Here is a 6,000-nt window from a genome sequence, read left to right on the forward strand (position 1 = left end):
GAAAGCAAGAAAAAAATCACCAGTCACATACAAAGGAACCTCAAGTGGAATTCTTAGCAGAAACCATGCAGGCTAAAAGAGAATGGGATGATATACTCAAAGTGCTGAAAGAAAAGAAAAAAATCTGTCAAAATGAATGCTATGCTCAGCAAAGCTGTTCTTCAGAAACTAAGGAGAAATTAAGACTATTTCAGACAAACAAAAACTAAGGTAGTTTATCAACACTAGACTTGCCCTACAAGAAATGCTAAAGGGAGTTCTTCAGGTTGAAATGAAGGATACTAATTTGCAACATGAAAACATATAAAATATGAACTCACTAGTAAAGGTAAATATCTAGTCAAATTCAAAATACTCTAATAGAGTAATGGTGGCATATAAATCACTGTTTAGCATAAAAGTTAAAAGACAAAAGAATGAAAAATAAATGCACAGTCATGCATTGCTTGACAAGGAGCATATATTCTGAGAAATTCATCGTTAGTCAATTTCATCATTGTGTGAACATCATATACTTACACACAAACTTAAGATGGTGTAATGTACTACATACCTAGGCCATATGGTATAGTTTATTGCTGCTAAGCTACCAACCTATACAGGATGCTATTATACTTAATACTGTAGGCCATTGTAACACAATGGTAAGTATTTGTGGATCTAAACATAGAAAAGATACAGTAAAAAAAAAATGGTATAAAAAATGGTGCACCTATATAGGGCATTTACCATGAATTTTCAGAACTAGAAGTTGCTCTGGGTGAGTCAGGAAGTTAGTGGTGAACAAATGTGAAGGCCTAGGACATTACTGTGAACTATTGTAGAGTTCATAAACACTGTGCACTTAGACTACACTAAGTTTATTAACAATTTTTTCAATAATAAACTAACCTTAGCTTACGGTTGCCTTTTTACTTTATAAACCTTTAATTTTTTTTAACTTTTTGACTCTTTTGTAACAACATTTATCTTAAAACACAAACACATTGTGCAGCTGTACAAAAATAGTTGTGCCTTATATCCTCATTCCAAAAGCCTATTTTAAAACTTTTTTTTTTTACTTTTAACTGTTATTTTTGAAAACTAAGACACAAACACACACATTAGCCTAGATCTACACGGGGTCTGGATCATGGCTATCACTGTCTTCCACCTCCACATCTTGTCCCACTGGAAGGTCTTCAGTGGCAATAACATTCATGGATATGTTGTCTCCTATGAAAAAAATATCTTCTAGAATACCTCCTGAAGAAACTGCCTGAGGCTACTCTTGAAAATGTGTCACTCCTCTTGGAAATAGGTCCATGATGGTTTGCTTGATTGGTTGGTTTTTTTTTTTTTTTCACTTTAGATTTCCTTGTAAGCAAATAATGTACCTTGAGTATTCATCTCTATTAATAAAAACCTTTTATTAGGAGTTAGAGTCCATGTTTTCAATCTTTTTAAGGATCTTGTTGAGGTTTGCAAAAGCTCCTGCTAAGCCCTTCAGTGTGAATTTTCTTGGGGTTCTTCTTTTTCTTCTACTACAGTTTTTCTTTCTCAAGCTCTGTGTTCCTGTTCCTGTTCAAACCATTCCTCATTAATCAGTTTGCCAGAAATCACCTCTAGGAGCTCTTCAATGTCATCCTCATCCACACCCAGGTTAGAATTGTTTGCCATCTCAGCCACACACTTTTTTTTTTTTTTTTGAGACGGAGTTTTGCTCTTGTTGCCCAGGCTGGAGTGCAATGGCACGATCTTGGCTAACCACCACCTCTGCCTCCCAGATGAAAGTGATTCTCCCCCCTCAGCCTCCTTAGCAGCTGGGATTACAGGTGCCCGCCACCATGCCCAGCTAATTTTTTTGTATTTTTAGTGGAGACAGAGTTTCGCCATGTTGGTCAGGCTGGTCTTCAACTCCTTACCTCAGGTGATCCACCTGCCTCGGCCTCCCAAACTGCTGGGATTACAGGCATGAGCCACTGTGCCCAGGGTTTTTTTCATTTTTATAATGTCCTTATCCTTGGCAAATCCTTTGACATTACAGATGAAACTTGCATGTCTTCGTCCGGGGGCCATTCATATATAGTCCATGGTCACATCACCCAAGCCCAAGCAAGGTTCTTGACGCAGTCATAGGTGTTGTAATTTTTCCAGAATTTCACCAGTGTCTTCTCTGTGTCTTCCTCAGTTGCAGCAGTAAATTGGGCAAAAATCCTCCTCAAGTAGTAGGCCTTATAAGCTGCTATAACTAGTGGATCCATTGGTTTGCTTAAAGATGTGGTACCTGGAATCACCACTTTGACTTTGGGATAAAGATCACCAATAAAAAGAGAATATGCAGAAGCATTCTCAACAATAAGCAAAATGTAGAAAAGTATATTATTCTTTAAACAGTGTTTCTCAATTTTGCGGCATAGCGATTTAGGAGGACATTTTGAAAGAGGAGGTGGGTCATCCATGACTTCTTATTGTTCCTGTTGTACACAGGCAGTGTGTGTTGATATGTTTGAAAGACTTGGGGTCCTCACTGCGCAAGATCACAAACGGTTTCAATTTGTAGCATGCAATATTGCCCCCAAGCAAGACTGTTATCCTCTTTTTAAAAAACATTGAAATTTGGCATTGACTTGGCCTCCTTAGGATGAAAATCTTTTCAGGCATCCATTTCTGGAATATGGAGATTTCATCTGCATAGAATATTTGCTCTGCAAGAAATTTTCCTCCACAATCAGCTTATCTAGAGTTTCCCAAAATTCTTCAGCTGCTTTCACATCAGCCGTTGCAGACTCACCACTCACTTTCACATTATGTAATGAATAACAATTTTTCAATAATTTAAGCAACCGAAAGCTAGCACTAAATCTACCAATATAGTCAGGCCCAAACTTTTCCTTCAATATTGCAAACAAACCTTTTACATTGGCCATGAACTTCATGGGACTGAGAAGGATATGTTTCTGTCTCTTGTCTTCAATCCAGTTCATTAGAAGTGTCTCCATATCTGATATATACCCATATCAAAGTTTTGTTAGTTTCCTTGCCTTCAGTGAAGCAGATTCTTTAACAGTTTGTCACTTTTTTCTTGTTCTTCAAGATTGTACCTATGTGGGAATGGAACAAGCATGACTGGTGGGCAATAATCATCACTGATTTTCCCCCTCTATAATCCTTAATCACTTTTCATTTCATTTCCAAGTCAGTCAGGTCAATCACTTGATGTGGCTTCTACCAGCAGCATTATTTGTAGATTTTGTATGCTTAAGGGCCATGATGAACAAAACAATACTAGATTAAATTAACTGCAAGATACAATAATACAATCAAAGGACACAATAAATGCAAGATGTATGAGGCTGCTGCTAGCATAATATGGCACACTGTTTTACAGTAAACATTTTTTTAATAAGTGGAAGAAGTACATTCTAAAATAATGATAAAAAGTATAGATAGTAAATACATAAAATGGTTATATAGTTATTTATTATCCTTGTTAAATAGTATATACTGTACATAATTATATGTGCTATACTTTTATATGACTGCCAGCACAGTAGGTTTGTTTATGCCTGCATCATGATGTATACATGAGTAATGCATTGTGTTATGTTGTTATAACAGCTGTAACGTCACTAGGCAGTAAGAAGTTTTTCAAACTCTATAATAATCTTATGAGACTATCATTGTATATGTGGTTTGTGGTTGATCAGAATGTTGTTATGTGACTCATAACTGTACCTACGGTAATTTGGTAATGAACACAAAATATAAAAAGATGTAATTTGTGACATTAATAACATAAAATGTGGGGGTAGAGAAGTAAAAGTGTAGAATTTTTGTATGTGATTGAAGCTAAATTGTTATCAGTTTAAAATAGACTTTCATAAGTATAAGGTGTTTTATTTACGTACACCTCATGGGTAATTATGAAAAAATCTGTAGTAGCTACATAAAGATATCATAAGCTAAATCAAAATATAACAATATAAAATCATCAAATCACAAAAAAAGACTGCAATGGAGAAAGAAATAAAGGAACTACAAAATAGTTAGAAAATAATTAACAATATGGCAATATCTAGTCCTGCCTATCAATAATAACTTTAAATGTAAATTGATTAAATTCTTTTATCAAAAGACAGAGTGACTGAATGGGTTAAAAAAAAAGAAAAACCATTTATATGGTATCTACAAAAGACTCACTTTAGCTTTAAGGACACGTATAGGCTGAAAATGGAGAGGTGGAAAAAGATATTTTATCCCAATGATAACCATTGTAGTTGTATGTATATTAGACAAAGTAGTCTTTATGACAAAAACTATCATAAGAGATATGGCATATAAACAAGCATATAAACCAATGCAGCATAATCGAGAGTCCAGAAATAAGCTCATGCATATATGCTCAACTAATCTTCAAGAACAGCACCAAGAATAAAGTAAGGGAAAAGATAGTCTTTTCAATAAATGTTGTTGGGAAAGCTGGATATCCACATGCAAAAGAATAAATTTGAACTTTTATCCTACCCCATACACAATAAACTCAAAATGGACTAAAGAAGTACATGTAAGACCCCAAAAGAAAACATACAGAAAAAGCTTCCTCACATTGATCTTGGCCATGGTTTTTTTGGTTATGACACCACAAGCGAAGACAATGACAGCAAAAATTAAGTGAGATTGAATCAAACCATAAAGCTTCTACACAGCAAAGGAAACAATCAACATAATCAAAATCAACCTAAAAAATGCAAGAAAATATTTGCAAAATATATATTTGATAAGGGGTTAATATTCAATGTGTGTATGAAACTCCTATAACTCAAAAGCAAAAAAGCAAATACACTGGTTAAAAAAATAGCCAAAGGACCTGAACAAACATTTCTCTAAATGTACAAATGGCCAACAGGTATCTGAAAAGGTGTTCAATAACATTAATTATTATGGACATTTAAATTAAAACCACAATTTGCTATCACCTCACACCTGTTAAAATGGTCATTATTAAAACTGCAAAAAATAACAAGTGTTGGTGAGGTGTAGAGAAATTGGAACCCTGTGCATTGTTAGTGAAGATGTAAAATGGTGCTACTGCTATGGAAAACAGTATGGAGGCCTCTCAAAAAATTAAAGATAAAGTTACCATATTGTATTAGTCTGTTCTTACACTGCTATAAAGGTGCTATCTGAGATTGGGTAATTTATAAAGGAAAGTGGTTTAATTGACTCACAGTTCCACATGGCTGGGGAAGCCTCAGGAAACTTACAATTATGGTGGAAGGTGAAGGAGAAGCAAGCACCTTCTTTACAAGGCAGCAGGAGAGAGAGAGTGCACAAGGAAAACTGCCACTTTTAAACCATCAGATCTCGTGAGAACTCCCTCACTGTCACGAGAACACCATAAGGGAAACCGCCCCATGATCCAGTCACCTTCCTCCAGCACCCTCCCTTAACATGTGGGGATTAGACTCAGAGATGAGATTTGGGTGGGGACACAGAGCCAAACCATTATCAGATATGATCCAGCAGTCTTGCTTCTCAGTATATATCCAAAGGAATTGAAATCACGATCTTGAGGTATCTGTACTTTTTTGTTCATTGCAGCATTTTTCAGAGTAGCCAAGATATGGAAACAAGCTAAATGCGAATTGATGGATGAATAGATAAGAAGCCTGTGATGTGTATATACATTATGTGTAGAGGGAAACATGGAGCATGATCTAAGGCAGCTACCAGCATTGATTTGTGAGTTTTGTCTCAAAACCCTTCTCGCACATTTTCTGTGTCTTATTTTTTGGGGGCACATTCTCCTACACTTAAGCATACATACAAGGAAATACTATATGTTAATGGTTTTCCAAATCATGAGTTTGTTTTTATTTAGTTATTTAGTTATTTTATTAACCGAATCTAGTATCTACTGCAAATATGATTATATATTTTCCTCATTCCTACTCCACCTGTTGGGTTAGGAAGCTATGTCTTAGGAAATAAAAGCGGTGGATATAAATGGTTCCTTCT

General features: G+C 35.4%; 1 long non-coding RNA gene across 1 annotated transcript in view; it reads right to left on the reverse strand.

The window, feature by feature from the left end:
* LOC131382995 (uncharacterized) overlaps positions 1 to 5,299 on the reverse strand; it is a 40,916-nt gene extending 35,617 nt beyond the window's left edge. The window contains exons 1-2 of the long non-coding RNA XR_009212643.1: positions 5,247 to 5,299; positions 2,894 to 3,083 (exon numbers count right to left, since the gene is read on the reverse strand). This is a non-coding gene — a long non-coding RNA (uncharacterized LOC131382995). The remainder of the gene's footprint in view (positions 1 to 2,893; positions 3,084 to 5,246) is intronic.
* Positions 5,300 to 6,000: the final 701 nt, after the last annotated feature.

Source organism: Hylobates moloch, unplaced genomic scaffold (genome assembly GCF_009828535.3).
Source record: "Hylobates moloch isolate HMO894 unplaced genomic scaffold, HMol_V3 SCAFFOLD_3, whole genome shotgun sequence".
NCBI lineage: Eukaryota > Metazoa > Chordata > Mammalia > Primates > Hylobatidae > Hylobates > Hylobates moloch.